The following is a 19,904-nucleotide window of genomic DNA, read 5'->3' as shown; positions in this document are numbered from 1 at the left end:
TGGAGGGGAGCAGTGAGAACTGACAACTTTGATTCCTATTCCATTGGTTTAAATTTTTCAGTAAACTGAATAGACAAAGATCTCAGATTTAGCTTCCTAAATCTGTAGTCAGGGACTACAAGGTTGACAGTTTTAAATGTCAATCATCTATGAGCTGAGCAGGCCTAAGGACCAAAAATTTACATTATAGAAAGAATTCTGCACCTCTTCATTGACCTTATATTTTGCTGTTATATAAAAAAATATTGTCAAGACTGCAAAGACAAGCTCTCTGACTTAAGAACAAACAGAACTAAAGCTGCATGTGTGACATCAGTTTGGCCTCCTTGTGCTCAGGAGCTTATTATTCTAGTGTGGTTTGGTGGGGTATCAGGGCTATACACAAAGGAGGCAGTTGTCTGTTGAGTTTCTGACTCATTTGTTGCAGAAGTTGGAGCACAGAATTAATAAAATATTGAGTTGTTGGTCTTTAAGCTAAGGAAACTGGACACCACACGGGAGAGGCTTTCTATCTCTACCTCTGACATGAAATGTTTTTTCTTAAACTGAATTTTCAGACCTGGTCAGTAATTAATCTTCATTACCTAAATACACAGTTTGACCATGTGTTTTCTGAAAGTATAGAGTATTCACAACTGCAGCTGACATAAATTTGATCAAAGGCCTTCACAAAACATAGGTGCTTGATCTGAGTAGCTGAACTGGTCAAGCAAAGTCAGCAGATATGTATTCCAATATGCCACATACGAAAAATGAGAAAATCATTTGTAACACACATAAACTGGCATGCCAAATCGGGACTACTTATTCCAGAATAAACTGTTGTGTAAACAAGGTCTCATGCATGGCCTAAACACCATCTTATAAAGAATCTACTTTAATGTCTGCTCTTGTTCCAGCTTAGTTTTAACCTGTAAAAAAATCATTACTTATAGCCTACTTCTTGCCTCTGAATTGATAAATTCCTCCTGTGCCTTTCTAGTGTGTACATTGCTACAGTACAAGAAGTAGAAACTTGTCATCCTTCTTCATTTTGTACATACAAGAAATTGCCACATAATCTGGCTCTGTAGTTTGACTTCAGTTGCTTTCAAACAGGGCAACTGATTTATGGTCAATGAAGTAACAAACATACGAAGACTTGTTTAAAATATCTCCTTGTAATCTGGTGTGTATTTCCATGGCTAAAATGACACAACAGCGATTTGAGACTGGAGAGGTAGTTTCATTAACGATTTCTGCTCTCAGAATGCTGGCGTTTTGGACAGAATTATTTTACTCATGCATCTCAGTCCAAAGGTAATTTTTATTACTGTTGCTTTGTAAGCATGGCAAATTTAAAAAAAAAATTTTTTTCAAAGCCTTCACTTTGTGAAAAAGGTGGCGAATCTATTTTGTTACTAATTTCAGGAGTATTTTTGTCTCCGTAAGTTAAACATTTCTTTTTTCCACAAGCTTAGTTCTCATTTTAAAATCCAACTTTCTTAATGAAACTGAATTTAAAAATAGAGATTTTAGTCTAAAAACTAGATAATAATCCATGCATTGATTCCAAGTCCTATCTCCTATTAACCTTTTGTTAGCTACAGAAAGAGCTGTGATCTGGCCTTCTGGAAGAGGGAAAGGAAGCTAGGCTTTGCTAGTTCCACTAGTTGTAGAGCTATTTTAACTTGTGTTTATTGGTGTCCTTAAGGCAATACTGTTCGCCTGAGTATTTATGTTTGCACAAAACACAATTTTCAGTCAACAAAAGAATCAGGAAATCATTATTTCTATATGTTTTTGTCCCTTGACTCATCTCTTACCACAGTAGTCCAGTTTATGCCATGATTCCTTTGATATCCTTTCCAGGGCAGGAGACAACACATGTTATGCTAATGTAAATCTGTAGGAGTGTTGACTGGCCAGGAGGTTTGTTCCAACCAGAACATAGAGCATATGCATCCTGCCATTCTTTTCCTCTTTGGAAGTATTTATTCATATTATTCTCCTTCAGGCCTGGAAAGATCCAGCCACTGAGACCTCCAGTAAGTTTTCTTGCTGTCTGCTTGTACTGCTCTCCCAGATTCTTCACTGAGCACCCCAGCAAGCAACTACTCTCTCTGTTCAGGCTCAGATTTAGAAATCTGCTCCCATGCACCCTGGTTTTATTACTGAAATGGCTACTATTATTTTGGCATTTACCTCTGTACAGGCACTGATTTTCAGAAAACTTGCATGAACACAGTTATCTTTAAGATTTCTATCCATCTTTCAAAATGGGCTGAAATTGGTCAAGACATTGAACAATGTGACTGACAGTTTGTATGAGCCTCGTTTCCTTGGGAAAGCATGCTAGAATTATGTCTCGCAGCTATGCTGGTGAGAGCATTGCAGCCTATGCTGGGGTCAAAGTGGCTCCAGCTACAGGGTAAGCAGAGATACACAGTTGTTCCCTTTGGGAACACACCTCCAGCATAATCTTATCTATCAGGCCTAGGCACATCCACTCCTGTGATTTTACAAGAAGTCTCTAACAAAACACTGGAATTTATGTATGCCAAATATTTACATTAGATAGATATGTGTGAAAGAAAAAGTAACCAGCAAATGACTTACACAATTATTCCTGTCTTTTTCAAGTGCAAAAGAAGGTGATAACCAGGAATGGAAGAGGAGCTGAAAGTGAACCTTACTGGAAAGGCAGCAGGAGGCAGCTGTGAGCAAGGAGAAGTGAAGAAAGCAGGCAAAAGCACAAGGGTATTTTGGTGAGCTATGGGTTTCTGACATCTGTAAAAGATCCTTCTCAATACAGAGGCATGTTGGGGGGAAAAATTAATGACTTAGGGCTATGAAGAGGAATCCCTATCAAAATTTGTTTCAAACAAATTATTGAGATTGACTCTGATCTTCACTTGAAGTTAATCTTCTAAGTGGGAGCAGAAGCCTGCCAAGATGTACACAGTGCACTCAAAGTACCAGACTGGCTCAGTATTTAAAACTAAGCAGGTACATTGTCTTTATATAAGACTCTCGTGTAAGGCTTTTTTTGTAATCTTCTAGATAAAGCAAACAATTGCCACACATACATTGGTTAATACTTTCAGAAAGGTTTCATTTCAATTAGTAAATGGTAAGAAGGCAGCAGTTAATTCCTGACATTTGCATGTTTTCCAGCAGTATGGGACTAGCTGTTTTGCTGGGTCCTTAATGCATGCATATGGTCAACTGCAGACTTCTTCAGGACTGTGTATGTATCACTATACATATTTTTATTGCAGAGGGTTGGAGAAGATGCCGGGACAGATATAATTTTTAAATAAAATATTTTTAGTACAAAATGGAGGAAATTTCCTCAAAATAATATGACTCTTTTTCCAACATTTTGCATTATTCCTACATTTTCTTCAATTAGCTTTGTTTCCACATGATAGAGACACAAGTTTCTCGTGTTTGTTCTTTTTACTTTCACAATAATCATGGTTTCTCATGAGTCTCGGTTGTTGGCTCTATCAGGAAACTCCTTTTCTCATTATGAAGTACCAGCGGAAAGAAGAATATATTTGGGAAAAGTGGACAAAATTATAAAAAAAATAGATGGTCAAGTATAATGTTAAAAAAGCTACCCCATTTCATACTTGGAGGACTCCCAAATCAGTCACTGTGTATATACAACATAGAGGAAGCAAAGAACACAGAGAACAATTTTACTAACTTCAGAAAGAGATGTGCAACAGAAGTTGGGTGGAACAAGTAGACTATCATTAAGTGAATTACTGTGTTGGTGGTTAATTTTTCCCCTTGTCATATGTCACCTTTTCCTCCACCGTTCAGAAGCAATACTGACAGACAGTAAGCATCGTAAGCATCAGCCTTCTACAGGCAGTGGACTTACCTCACGCTCCAGGACTTCTTTCCAAATGCTGTATTAGCCAAAACTGCCATGTTTTAGCATGTAATGATAGGTGAAGGTGAGGACAGAAAGGCCCACTGATGGTTTTAGGGATCATTGTCACTGATATCTCAGGCCAGTAAAATAACCACCCATCTGATGAAAAGACGCTGCAAATAACACCAAGCCTATTAGTAAACAAATCTTTGGAGAGCCACAATATAACCTTTACTTCAGTCTTGGACAGAAAACAGCAATTCGGATTCTTGTAAAGCACTTAATTAATACCTGTGAGCACAAAGCTTTGAACATCAGTTTTATCTGGACTTCTAAAATCCCTGTGTGAATCTTAAGACGGCTCTAGGCTTTTAAAAGTCTAGAACTGTTGCCTAAATGATTTCTCACAAAATTGCTGGGAGGGTGTAATATGAAAACTAAGTTCCCCCTATTCTGGTCATTCAGGGTGGCGGTTTCTTTCCTTTTTTTTTTTTTTTTTTAGGTCAGTAACTATTTGGATTTAGGACCATAATCAATGTTAATTGCATGTATTTGTTTTGGATAATTGCTTGGATGACTGTTTATCATAAAGTAAACATCACCCTTAAGTAGTTATTTTAGAGCTGACAATGATCAATGTGGACTGACTATTTTGAAGGAGTACTGTGTTTATTTTCACCTCTCACTTGCAGCTCATAGAGCTTGGTGATGGAACTAGGATCATGTGTTCTCTTTTCCCCTGCATTATCTCTTCATATGAAACTGCCAGTCATGCTTATTTATTAAGGCAAACATAAGAACCTATGGTTTTGATATCAAATAAAAGATATTAGGTGATTTAACTAATTACATGAATGTACCTTAAATTATGAGAAATTATTAGTATTTCTTACCATATTTGTTCTTTATCTTATTAAGTCATAATAATGCAGAGGCTAAATTACACCTTCCAAACAAAACATATTCTAAATTTAATTATGTCAAGTGTAATCACAGGAATCTAAATATATTAGCAAAAGAATATTTTAATTCTGCACAGCAAATAGAAGTAGACTGAGCTATGTTATAAAATATTTAAGATATAAGCTTTCTTTTTGTCAGACTTATTTTGCTATCTGGAGCTAGATTCAAATCCAGGGTTTTTAACTTCACAGATGAGCAATAATCCATAATTCAATCCACTCCTCTTCAAACGCAAATATTTTTCTTACTGGATCTACATTATTTAAATTCCAGACAATATTACTTATTCAGCAATATGCTAAACTCTTATTATAGACTAAGCTAAGAAGACAGATGATCTTGAAGATGAAGCAGGAGACAGTTAAAACATCCATGACTGATTTCAAAGCTGACCAATGCTTAACTGATTCAGACTCAGAAGGCAAAAAGAAGTAACATCAACCTTTATGATTATAACTGAGTAGAAAGTCTTTAATATATTATAAAAAGAATCTTTAACATTGGTAATAACATATAAACAAATAAGACTGGTGTTTTTGCACGCAGTTACATGGATGCAAGCCTTATTTGCAAGACAGACAAAGAAAAGGAGTAAATTTATTGGAAGATGCAATGGATACGCTCAAAACTTAAAGAAGATAACTTATCCCCAGCATATACACTCAGCCATTCCAGCAATGTAATGAGTGACCTTGTCCTTCTCATATTACATTCAAAAAGTATGCATAAATTATACAACAAAGCAGCATAATGTCTTGCAACAAAGCAATTTCTCAAAGGGTATTTGAAAGCAGTTTGAGAGTATTAGGATCGGGTGGTACAGTTTGTCTTGCTGTGTGGTCTTGCCCCTCTTTGTACATCACTCGGATACGGTTAATCAGTAAGAATTCAGTTATAAAATTGCTTCAGTGTGTAGCTTTCCAGAGCAAGGTCTACTCATCTGAATGGTTTTCCTCACAAGGGGAGGAAGAAATGGGAAGAGTACATGAAAATCAGTTTTTATTGCAGCACAAGGTGTCTGATTTCACCAGTCAGTGTTACTGTGTCAACTGGTGCTAATAAACTATTACAACAAAGGGGGGGGGGGGGGGGGGGAATGCTGCATCAGTGAGGAAAATGGATACTGAGATACAAAAAGGAAAGAAAAAAAAAGGTACAACATGATATTGTGTGATTACACAATAGAGTGATTGAGCCTGGTGTGTTTTAGAAATCTTTTTCTACCTACACTTGGATGTAGAGATAGGTATTTTAAGCTAAAGGAATTATTGTGAAAGCCTTAGTTACGATTTGTTAGTGTACTATTGCTTTCTTTATTTCCTGGGGATTACATTTTTGGCAGTGTACAATTTCTGTGAAATCTAACACATCTAACAAATAACACCAATACAATATTGTTTACAACCCCACCTAGTGGTCTTAAACTTAAAAATTTCCAATGGATTTATGTAGTTGACAGCCTATATGTTTAGAACTCTCTATTTGTTTCTGGCTATATTCTCCTTATTTTCATACTTGAAAATACATTTTAAAACTAAATGCATTTTATTTACCCAGGCTTTGCATATCTCTATTACAGCAATAATTATTTTACAGATATTTAACAATTTTCATCCTGAGGAGTCAAAGTATTTTATAACTGCAACATAACAATCCAAGATGCAAACTGCATGTAGGGATCCTGTCACTCAGTGCTAACTGAATCCAGCATTGAAGCGGAACTCAGCATCTATTTGACAATAAATGGCAACATGACACACATTTAAAACAAAGAGGAATAGTGTTAAATCTGAAACTGTGAAAAGTAAGACAGAGACTCATACTTCCCAAATGAGGATATAAGGAGTACATAAGTATCAATATTTTAGCTCTTGCAAATAATGACCTAGATTACATAATTGCATATGCTGAGGATCTTGATTTTACATCCAAACTGAGAAACAAATAGCCTATCACCTGTAGAAGAACACTGTTCCCACTACAGTACAGGACAGTTGTACCTAAGTTACACAGAGGAAAGGGTGCCATCTGCTGAATTGCCAATGTACATAAGCAATTTATTTCCCAGGATAACCTGATAATGAGAATCTCGCATTTAGAAATCTTTAAGCACTTGCACCTTAACCATCTTTACATTGGTCTCCTGTACATATGGATTAGGACTCAGTCTTTAAATATATTACGACGTCTTGCTGAGACGACTGTCTTATCTAGTGAGAAATATGCTCTCACTGTCTAGTGTTGTGTTTCCTGTCTACTTACTTTACATGCTATTAGGCTTACGATAATAACTTTTTTTTCCTTTCTGTATTAGAACAGCAGCTACTTCAAAAAGATCAAACAGGTCATGGCAGCTTATGTGTGCTTCATGCTACAGGTAATATATAAGAAAGTATCACTAAGGCATTGACTAAAGCCTCATGGACCACATGTGAAGTGTCAATAAGGCATGAGAAATATATGCAATACAAAACTGTAGTTCTTAGTGAAGAAAATATAATAAATCAGCAAAACAAAAACATTTATTTCCAAGAAACAATTTTTCTTATTGGATTTTGGATGAGGCCTTCATAAATGCATTTACCATCATTAACATTCCAAATAGACCCTTAATTTTTAAATAACATCTTGGATATGAAAATCTATATGTAAAAGTTAATTTTTAATCCATAATAATAATATGGTTCTGTGAAAACAAACCAATAATGCATATGTGAATATGTATGATTATTAGTGGTAAAGGCAATACTGTTTTAAAAGAGATTATCTTATTTCCTGGTTTTTTGGCTATTTAATTATTTTTAACCTTTTCCTACATAACAGCTTCCAATGGCAGGACGCACCCTCCTCACTTTCTCGTATACACAGCCAATAGTCTAATGTAAGCACATTTCATAAAAGATATGAGTTTGTCCAGAAGGAGACTGAGGTTGATTTTAACCTCTCCTAGGCAAGGGGTCAGTTGACCACAAAAAGATTGAATTCTTGTATTATATATCTAACTCCTCTTACAGATCCAAGTCACAGTTTGCATTTTTGATGACTTGACATTATTTCAGAATGATCTGGCATGTTTCCCAAGTTTCTGACTCTCTGAGTATTTGCATTTGTTTTCTTCATTTACTTTTTGTGTTCCAGCATGAATGGCTGTGTTATACTTTCAAAGCAATTGAAGTGTTTTTTTCAATTAATTGAAAGGGAAGAGTCTTAAATTAGGATATATCACCTCATATTTACCATGGTCCAAGACTGGGCCCTCTGCCAGGGTGCATGGCATAACTCAGCGAACAAGCAGGATCTTGATTAGCTCCAAGAACTTGTTCATGTGAAGAAGTCCTAACCTGATAACGTTGCACATCTCCCATTCCTAGCATCTAGACCACAAGCACAGGTGTAGTCTTGAGAAACATTAAAATGGGATGTGGGTTGCAATGTCAAAGTGACTGTGGCTGTAACTTCACATAGCCATAGAACTCACTCTTATGCCCAGCTACTACAGCTCCTGCTTTTATAAATCAATCAGTATTTAATGATAATATCTCTAGTAGTAGCCTGTTGTTTTGATTTGCACGTGTTTTAAAGTGTCTGCCTTTACCACATTCAGAGTGTTTTCTCCTATCCACCGCCTTTTTTTTCTTTCTTTTAAGTCGTTGCTCAATAAAGCTAAAACCCATTTAAATTATTGTTTAAAAGTGATTCAGTTGGTTTGATAAGTCAGTAAATTATTCTGCAGGTTTGCAGAGGACCTTGTACCTTTTATTAGCATACGTTACTTCAAAAGCTCAGCAGAAATATATATACCTATATAAAAAATAAATATGCACCGTAACACAGCACCTAATCCACTTATATAGTCAGTCATAAGGTTTCTGCAAAACAAAACCACATTCTGTTTGGTGAATGCAGTTCAGCCTACAGGTTGGTGTCAGTTTAATCACATTTCAAGCTTTCGACACTGCGTTAAGCAAATACAAGCTTGTATAAATTTGTTTCCAAAAGTTATGTTGAGATTCTGTATTTAATCAAGATGAAGAATAGAAGAAAAATCATACGCATGAAAGATGATGTTTAGTGGTACTCAAGCAAACAGGTCAATCACACCACCACAATCAAATGCACTCCAGGTGGGATTTTGAATGTTCTATGATTGAGGGGAAGAAGTGAGATGCTAGTAGCCAAGAGCTTGGCAAGTAAATTTTCTATGGCTTCTCTGGTTTCAAATTGAACCTCCAGAGAAAAAGAAAAATTAAGCAACATTTCGCAATAAAATTTTTATTGGTTTTTAGATTTGTTCCTAGGTGGATACAGAGAAGGAAATAAAACATTGAGTTAGGTTATGTTTGCAGATTCTGTGTGGTCTGAGAATTCTGTAACTTCATTTAGAAATAACAGTACAAGCTACAAAAGCAAAAGACATTATAATGAGAGTAGTGAGTGTTTGAGAAGAATGTGGACTCTGACCTGGTTACAATGATACTTAGTTCTCAATTTTATACTTAAATCTTGTTTACTTCCCACTCAATACATAAATATTTACTGAAGTAAGATAGCTCTTGATATGAGCTCATTGCAAATTCACATCTAGCTCTGAAAGAAATTTCAGTAGCAAACAATCCTCGCTCTGTCCAAGACCACTTTGATATTCAGTCTCAAAACTATTAAAAGCAGCAGGGCGAATTCTTCTTTCACTGATGAAACAAACTGTAATTCGTTGGATGGAGAGGAGCTATGTGTATAGAAGGACAAAGTGGAGGGGAAGAATACTAAAACCATGCAAGCAAATGATCACTGAATGGAGATGTGATCAAAGGAAACAGGCAGTGAGCAGTGAACACTTTTCAGTGTGTATTAGTAATGAAATTCAAGTTTGGGTTGCCAAAAGATTTGCCAAAGTTAAATCTAGGACAAAAACCTTATCTGCCTGAACATCAGTTCTGAACACATTGAATCTCAGTATACCAAAATATATTTCAGTCAAAGAAGTCGCAAGGATCTTGATGTGGGCAAATGTTTGAAAGATTCCAGAAAGTATATGACCCAGTAGTGGGATTTAATATCTAGGAAAAAGCTTCTGTGAATTGCAGGAGCGTCATGTCAGGTAAAAAAGGAAGTTGGTAGATTAGCAAAACCTCATCAGTTACCATGAACTGATCTTCCTGTTTGTCCCAGGGCAGAAGTATATTCGCATCATTCATTGTTTCCCCACCCAGTCTCAACAATGACCCCGAAGGAAAACTCAGCAGGGTGGTGTGAACTTCTAGTTTGCTAAAACAAGTTTACGTTCTGTAATTCTTTTATTGTATGGATACCTTAAAGCTAGAAAAGCTCCACTGGCATAAAACTGGACTTTTGGGGAATAAAAATTATCTTTCCTTCTGCGTATTTTGATTCATGTCAAAGCCCATTATGTTGCAGGTGCAGGGAGCTTCATCTGAAGGGAAACATGAAACAGAATTATAATTTGCTGTATCATAGATGAAAAAAGGGTGTAGTAGCCCTGTACTCAACCATATCTATCCTGAAACAGCTTACACGAGGAATTCTGTCTTCCCTGAAACCCAAAATAAGCTATGTTAATTTTGCTACCCGTAGATGTAATTGGTCTCATGTACAAAATAATACATTTATTGGGTGCTCCACAGACAAGCAACATAAGCAGAAATGTTTACAAGTATTTCTGTACATGCCCATACATAATGTTCTTCTTATGCACATTTTCTGTTTAAAAATTTATTTAAACTACCATCACAATCATAAGTTAATCCTATGCAGTTTGACTTTGGATAAATGCTTCTTTGAAAACATTTAAGAAGGCTTAGAATCATTGCTTATATTTCTGTTTATCATACACATATTAGAAGGATATTAATTAGAACTAAGCTTTGGTGCATTTATACAAAAAGATTAAGACTATGTATATTTGAAAAGAGGAAATTAAACTGCTTTCTAGTTTTGCACAGGCATCACTGGAAGAGAGAAATGTGGTATACATTATAGAAGCAACCTGACTGTAGACTTCGCAGTCTTTGCAAGAGAAAAAAATTACTATAGTTAGTCCAGTAGTGTGGCAAGATCTGAAGGTAACCAGTGAGTAAAAGCAAGGCTACATTTCCAAACCAGTTAAAACAGCTATCCCAAAATTATTTCCAGAGAAAACCAGTATGTTTTCAATAAATTATAAAATATACTTCGTACCATGTGGCGATGGTATCCAAGCGAAGTTCCTATTGCAAATTTATGAACACACTGTTGGTACAGCCAACATCTCTATATCAACACAATATTATGTTTTGCTACTCTCAACCTCTAGCATTACAAAGATTTATGAGTATGCTAACCTTTATGGTTTGTGAGAAGTTCCATAACCCACATACCATGTAAGGGCAGCTGCTTGATAATCAGGCTAGAGATCTAAGTATGAATGTCACAGGCTGTCTTATAGAGGATGTCAGTGACATCTGTAAATATAAGTTTATTATTAAACTGTCAGTTGCATATACAAAGCTTATTTATTTCAGTGAAGCCTGCAGAACCATTTCCAATATAGCAGTAATCACTCCACTAGCAAATTCTAGATGCAGTATTAGTTTTTAGTAGCATGTGAAGAACATGATAAGATGTCAATATATGCATAGGTCAAAACCAAAACATATATCTGTGATTCATTGGAGGATATATGAAAAATAAACAAAAAAAATAAAAACATAGCACATATTTTCATTTTTTAATAGAGAAGATGGTAAATATACTATGGTAAGAGCTATTCCATTTCTACAACAGTGCAGTAAGGAATGTTTACATACATTTTAATAATAAAAGTAAATGGGACAGGCCGCCTAATGTGTCTGAACTACAGTTTCTGTAACATTATTTACATCTCTAAGTAGTTATAACTAAAAAGTTTACAAATTCTAAGTATGAACTCATAAGAAAGAGTTGCAGCAGTGAAGGGGAAACTTCCTAGAAAGAATGTCAGATTATGGCCTTTCTCTAGCAGCCAGCTGATGCAAGACAAATACTATTCTGCAGTTCTTTTCCAACAGTTGTCTGTGTCTGAATTTCAAACCCATTTGTATGCTGGTCTTTGTTAGGAGCTGTAAATTCCTCCCAGTTACCAAGAAAACCTTATTTTGCAGTGATTTGTCTACTTTTTTGCATTGCACATCCCTCCTGTGCATAAAAGAAGTTAGAAATATTGCAAATGATCATTTCTGGAGATCATGACCTCTGACCTTTATCTGCATTTAACAACAGCTTAAATTCCACATTTTGTTCAGCATAGTATTCACACAAAAGTCTTCTAAATAGGCCTCTACCAGCTGCTATTCAGCATGTAAGAGCTGCTCCCATTGTAAAAGCCTTTTCTCCCACATTTCATTGTTTTACGAGTAAAATGTTACTGGTTGTATTTTTGGATCTTTTTTATTCTTTACATCTTTAGTGAGAAGTGAAAATGCTAATAGTCTGCCATACATTTTATTTCTATGACTTTCTGCCAGGTACAGCTAAATAAGCAGTCAAAATACTAACGATTTTTATGTTAACAAGAAGGAGAATTTGATTAGTGGTTTGAAAAATGTGATTGTTTCACTAACATTTTAGTTCCCATCTACCCAACACTTACAAAGAAAGCAGATACTTCTAGCTGTGATAAGTTCTTATTTTCACAGCTTGTGGCCAAACCCTCCCCTGACTACTTTAGGAAGCAATAGATTTTTTAGTAGTCTTAAGCTCTAATAATGAAAAGGTTAAGAAGTGCTAAATAACTATATTAAGAATATGATTAAAAATGTAAAATCTATATCTTCATATTCTATCTTATGCATGTGATATTACATGTTTGTTATTCAGGCTATAGAAGTCAGATTAAAACAATTCATTATTTACAAAACCAAAAAATGTACAAAACATCTGAATGGAAGTTTTTTTATGTTGTATTTGACATTGAAAATGAAGAAAGAAACAGAAACAAATTACATGAAGCTAGGGGAGACAAAGACATTCTTATTTTCCTAAAAACCAAGTTATAAATATGAAGTTAAGATGCATGTGAAATAGGAGAAGCCTACATTTAATTATTGCTGACTATTAGGTCCTGATTTCCAGGATGAAGAACATAGCCCTCTGAGTCACTGGCATGTGACCTCTAAATGGAACACAATGAAAGCAGTAGGCCTTCTATTCAGTGAGAACTGTGTATTTCTCCTAAGGCTTTGGCCAAAATCCCCCCCCCCAAAATGGTATGTGCAGGGTGGGAACGTGTTACCTCACTTGCAACAGTATATCCTGGATAACCCTCCTATCCCTCTCCCCTGTCCACAACTGCTCAGACACTAGGCCAAAGTGTCTCCGGATCACGCACCCATTATCATGCAGCAGAGACAAAAAAACGATCTTTGAGATAGTGTATAAAAAGGAAGAAGGGAAGGATATTAAGATCTGCCACTTCCTTTACGCATGTGGATAAGGGCTAGATGTACTACAATAACTGGAACAGAAATTAATGCATATAAATTCAACTTTTGTGGATCAAGCCAGTATGATCAAAACAAGTCCCTTCTTATGTAAGGTGCTGCATATGAGACACCCAATGGTTTTAGATACAGTATTGGGAAGGAAATAATCTAATTACTTTGTTTCAGACTTGCCAAATTTCACACAAGCTTGCCTTAAATTAAAAAGCCATATATCACTAACTACAGATTCTGATTTCACGTTCAGCCCCTCCAGGCAGGAGGATTCAGATTTATTTAGGGGCATATGCATAGCAGTAATAAAGTTAGCTAATAATTAGGCTATATGGTAAGTAGTGGAGATCGCTACCTCTCCCTCCAGCTGAATTAAATTGCTAATGTGCTCTATGCTGAATGTATTGTCTGTGTGCTAGTTATGCTATCAAGACTCCATCATTAGGGGACTTAAAATCACCTATTTTGTTCCGGTAAGAGACTTTGGAGATCTGTGGCAATGTCTTTAGCTACTTCCAGTGGCAGAACAGCAAGTGCCTGTGGAAGTGGAAAAAGCATAGTCACCTACAAACAGACAGAAAAGGGGTTAGCTGCTTTTTTTGGTTTGTTTTTGCTTTTCAGCATCCTCCTCCCGGATTTACAAAATTAAATTCTACTTCAGCACCTAAATGTTTCTAGAAATGGACCTGAGCATAATTCTGAGTTCACCATGTCATGAGATTGTTCCATAGCTTGGTGTTTTCAGCTTGCCGTGCTGAAGTCTCCAACAGCCATATAATCTCAGACGGAGTGAAAACAGTAAAGATATTTTCTACATGACAGCTATGTGCCATTTGTCTCTAACTGTCATTCTGTCAAGCAACTATCCAGTCTAATTAGGAGACCTCTCCTCAGGTCAATGTAGAGCCATCTTGCCAGTAGAGCTATCAAACTCACACGCAAGAAAGGAACAGTAATTGGCAGAGATTTCGTTTGATGCCTTTCCTACTAACGGGACATTCAAAGAATGTGAATAAACACACAAGTCTGCCAATGCAGGGTCAGAAAATGAGCATATCCAGGCCAATATCTTGTTTGCAAGTGTCTATGTGGTGGGTTAACTTTGGCTGGCTGCCAGACACCCACTAAGCCACTCTTCCACACCCCCTCCTCAACAGCTCAGGGGGAGAAAATAAGATTAAAAAGCTCGTGGCTCGAGATAAAGATTGGGAGATCACTCTTTAATTACCAACAGGGGCAAAACAGAACTGACTGGGGGAAGATTAATTTAATCTATTACCAAATTAAAATTGAGCAGGATGGTGAGAAACAAAGTCAAAATTAAAATCACCCTCCCTCCATCCTCCTTCTTCCAGGCTCAACTTCACTCACTTGTTCTGACTCTTCTACCTCCTCCCCCAATGAGCAGCACAGCAGGGATAGGGAATGGGGATTGCACTATTCAGCAATAAAACATTCCTGTTATCAACACGGGTTTAATCACAAATCCAAAACATAGGACCACACAAGCTACTATGAAGGAAAAGACCTCTATCTCAGCCAAAACCAGTACACACTTCTCTACTGCTCCTTCCTCTTCACAATGTTGCCCTTCTCCAGCATGGGGTCCCTCCCACAGGATAGAGTCCTTCATGAACTGCACCACATGGGTCCTTCCCATGGGCTGCAGTTCTTCAAGAACTGCTGTAGTGTGGGTGCCTTCCATGAGGTACAGTCCTTCAGGAAGAGACTGCTCCAGCATGGTTCCCCACGGAAACCTGCTCCTGTGTGGACTCCTCTCTGTGGGCCACCATTTCTGCCAGGAGCCAGTTCTGGCATGGGGTCCTCCATGGGCTTCAGGTGGATATCTGCTCCATCAAGGTCCTCCATGGGCTGCAGAGGGTCAACATCCATCATCATGGTCTTCCCCACGGACTACAGGGGAAACTCTGCTCCAGTGCCTGGAGCACCTCCTCCACCTCCTTCTTCACTGACCTTGGCATCTGCTGAATTGTTTCACCTTTCTCTCACACCTCTCTCACACAGCTGCTGCACTGTATTTTTACCCTTTCTTAAATACGTTATCCCAGAGGCACCACCAACGTCATTGATGGGCTCAGCTTTGGCCAGCAGTGGGTCCGTCCTGGAGCCGTCTGGAACTGGCTCTGTCAGACATGGGGCAGCTCCTGGCGTCTTCTTACAGAAGCCACCCCTGCAGCCCTCCTGCTCCCAAACCCTTGCCATGTAAACCCAATACAAGCTAATAGCAGATGGCTAGTGAGAGTACAGGAATAACACAAGATATAGAATCACAGGTTGGAAGGGACCTCAGGGATCATCTAGTCCAACCTTTCTGGGAAGAGCAGAGTCTAGACAAGACGGCCCAGCACCCTGTCCAGATGACTCTTGAAGGTGTCCAACATCACCGAGTCAACCCCTTCCCTGGGGAGATTATTCCAATGGTGACTGTCCTCACTGTGAAAAATTTCCCTCTGGTGTCCAATCAGAATGTCCCCAGGGCAACTTGTGTCCATTCCCCCTTGTCCTCTCCATGGGACCCCTTGTAAAAAGGGAGTCGCCACCTTCCTTGCAGCTACCCCTTAAGTACTGGTACATGGTGATGAGATCCCCTCTGAGCCTCCTTTTCTCAAGGCTGAACAAACCCAGCTCTCCCAGCCTATCGTCATATGGCAGCTTCCCAATCCTTTGATCATCTTGGTGGCCCTTCTCTGGACCCCTTCCAGCCTGTCCACATCCTTTTTGTACAGCGAGGACCAGAACTGTACACAGTACTCCAGGTGTGGCCTGGCAAGCGCTGAGCAGAGTGAGATAATGACTTCTTTCTCTCTGCTGGCAATGCCCTTTCTGGTGGAGCCCAGCATCCTGTTGGCCTTCTTGGCCGCGGCAGCACACTGTTCGCTCATGTTGAGCTTTCCGGTCACCAGGACCCCCAGGTCCCTTTCCACAGAGCTTCTCTCCTGCCAGGTGGATCCCAGTCTGTGCTGCACTCCCGGATTATGTTTTCCCAGGTGCAAGACCTTACACTTCTCCATGTTGAACTTCATAAGGTTCTTGCTGGCCCACTCTTCCAGCCTATCCAGATCTTCCTGCAGAGCAGCTCTCCCTTCTGGAGTGTCTGCTTCCCCACTCAACTTGGTGTCATCAGCAAACTTCATCAGGCTACACTTGATGCCGTTGTCCAGATCACTTATAAAGATGTTGAATAACATTGGGCCCAATATTGATCCCTGGGGGACTCCACCAGTGACAGGTTGCCAGTTTGAGAAAGAGCTATTTGCCACCACCCTTTGGGTGCGGCCTGTCAGCCAGTTCCCCACCCACTGCACAGACCGCTTGTCTAGGCCATAATGCATTAATGTCTCCAGGAGGAGTCTGTGGGGGACTGTATCAAAGGCCCTGGAGAAGTCCAGGTAAACAATGTCCACTGCCCGCCCCATGTCAACCAGGCAAGTCTAGCTGCCTAGAAGGCAGCTTCTAGCTTAAAGAGCAAGGCACTGCTCGACTCCCCTCTGGGAAGCACTATGAAATTCATTCCAGACTGAATCCTTAGGCAGCTGTACTACTTCATGCTCTGTAGTGACCTAAAACCCAAGCACCCTGTTACAAACGCATAGAAAGGGAATACAGTACAAAAGTGAAAGCACCACTGAACCACTAGTAATCCATCAGGTGCCTACATCCTGAATAATCGGCTCTGTTCCAGCTACTCCTGTCAGAAAAGATATAGTAGGACTAAAAAACGAAATAAAAGATGTTTAAAGTTGTAAAAGCACTTATGGATTGAAAAGTGGACTAGAATCTTGTAACTCAGAAAAGGCAAAAATTAAAGTCAAGACAATAGGCACCTATAAAGTCAGAACTTGAAAAGGAAACAATTATTTGCTGTTTCTCTTACTGCAAGAATTAGGAAGTATCAAATTAAATTATCATATAGTGAGTTCTAAACAAACAACGAGAGGGTCCTTTTTTTTGCATGGCTCAAAGCTAAATTCCTGAACTACTTCTACAGGATGTATAAAAATATCCAAAAAGTTCCAGAAAAAAATTAAGTAAAAATTTGATCCATCAAAGGCTGTTGAAAACATGTATTATGCCCAAATTGCTGAAAGCTGGGATTGGTGAAACACAGAAAAGTTTCACAGTGGATTTGCCCTGTTCTTATACTCTTTGCTAGATGTGTCTACCTGCCATTATTTGAGATGAGATACCACACTGACTGGACCTTTCATCTACCTAATATGGGTATTCTTATCTCCTAACAAGGGACTGCAGTTCAGTTCAGTCTTGACCCCTTGGCTTCACTGCACTCAAATTCCTTTCTTATTACTACTGACCCAGAACTAAATCCTCCTTATTTCAGATTGAGCCTCCTCACTTGTTAGCATGATCCATACTTACTTCAAGGACAAATCTCCAAGAACATCCCCTCACTGTATAAAACGGAGAGTGAGAAGACATTGCTTGTAATGTGTGTATATGTACACTTATAAATACCTGTGTGTGTATATACCACGGAATCCCAGAAGGCAGGGGTGGGAAGGGCCCTCTGGAGCTCATCCCGTCCAGCCCCCTGCTTGAGCAGGCACACCCAGAGCAGGGGGCACAGGACCGCATCCAGGCGGGGGGTGAATGTCTCCAGGGAAGGGACCCCACAGCCTCTCTGGGCAGCCTGTGCCACTGCTCTGGCACCCTCTACTACTACTATACTACTACTATATAACTACTTATATGCATGTGTATCAGGAATTTTCCACACATTTCAAGATGACTTTTAAATTTTTGGTTTAAATTATAGAGTCTTAAAAAAAATTTATTACAGCTAAGATCAGACTATTCCAATTGATTCCAGCTAAGATTTTTACCTGTGATTTTGCTGTATTTGTTATTTCAGAAATTATTTTCCATTTTATTTGCGACATTCCAAATGATCTTCGGAGTAAGCAGCGAGGCTATAGTCCCTTTTTTTTTCAAATGAGGAGGGAATATGTGTGGAGTCGTATTATAGAGCTGACAGCTAACATTAACACTAAATCAATAAGAAAATTATTTGGCCAATTGTCTTGCATATGCCCTTGAAGACTTGTGTTTAGCATATTTTAAAAAGTAATTGACTACATTGTGTCAGCAACCTAATATTAGATTTGTAGGTGTTCTTCTTTCCCATCATTCAGACTCATGCATTTTGCTCTCTAAAAAAAAAAAAAGGTGTAGAACATAAATGGACAACAGCATTGGAAACATGACTGCAGTATTTACAAATGTTTCTCTACTGGAATTAGTGTAGAAATTACGTGTGTGTGCTCCGCATTGTGGTAATGCTGGAAGAACTGCAAGATCAGCAAGCTAACTTTTTTGCTTCATAGTCACGCTGAATTTTAGGTAAAGACAGAGACAGTAACCACCTCTGCTTCCTTCACATACTTAGGAGATTAAAAGAGCAATGAACTATTAAAACAGTACATTGGGAACACCATTAATATAAAGGAATGATAACAGATGTAGAGCCAACTCATACATGTCTATCCTTGGAACTCCACTTAAACAGAAAGGATCAAAAGCTTGCAAGTGGTGGGATAGAGCTATCTAACTATCCTTGTGTAACATTAGATCCAGAGATAATGCTAATACAGACTAGCAGCGCTCTTCTTCATAAGACCACATCCTTATCTAGAAGCGAGTGCCCACGATGGGCTCTATTAGACTGTGGTACTAAGTCCATGATTACCATACGCATGTGGGAACATATGCTGGATCCTGGTTATGTTCAAAACTATCAGGTCGGCCCTGCAGCATGGTATGCCTAATTGTGCCAGGGCTAGGACACACATTGCATTTTAATTTCAGTCATAATAATTTTTAGAAACAGATGAAAGTATAGTTCTGCTCTCATGCAAAGCATACTGGGCTTTACCAGTCATGACAGGCGATGTGGGATGCAATTGCACAGGTATGCTGACCCTTAGTATTTCCCATTCATTAGTCACCATAAGTATTAACACCCATGTCTCTTATTTATACATGTCCTTTCCAACGCACACGTATGTACACACCCCACCTAGCTCCCTCTCCCTGACATTTCTTTTGACAATCATGCGACAGCCCGCAGCTTCGGGCTCTGATGAGGGAGAGTGTGGGATTGTGGAAAGGAACAGCAAACCTGAGTGCTCTCCCAAAGCGTGATGAGTGCAGAAATCAGACACATTATAAAGTATAAAAATATTTTAGGGTCGTCTAGTGTGAAACCATTTTTTTTTCTGCTGCCAAATACAAGCAAATTAAATTAAACTGACATAAAGTACGGGCAAAAAGCAGATCCTGAAAGTCAGCATATAATAGCAGTATGCTATGGGCAGCCTGTTCCTTTGGGAGACATAAAAATAAATGAGAACATTTATATGCAGATCAGAACAACTTACTGTGGTTCAGCACACAAAGAGTAGGAGAGCGAAGAGGAAAGGCTGGACCTGCTGATTGGGACTGCACACTGCACTCAGGAGTCCATGGCTAGAAGCACTGTGTGCTGTCTGAAAACCTACAAGAATACCTTACACCAAAAGCAGAAGTGTGGCCTCATCTCCTCTCTTTCCCTTCCCGTCTCTGCTGAC

Source organism: Phalacrocorax aristotelis, chromosome 5, assembly GCF_949628215.1.
Source record: "Phalacrocorax aristotelis chromosome 5, bGulAri2.1, whole genome shotgun sequence".
Taxonomy (NCBI): domain Eukaryota; kingdom Metazoa; phylum Chordata; class Aves; order Suliformes; family Phalacrocoracidae; genus Phalacrocorax; species Phalacrocorax aristotelis.
Note: the sequence above shows the minus strand (reverse complement) of the source record.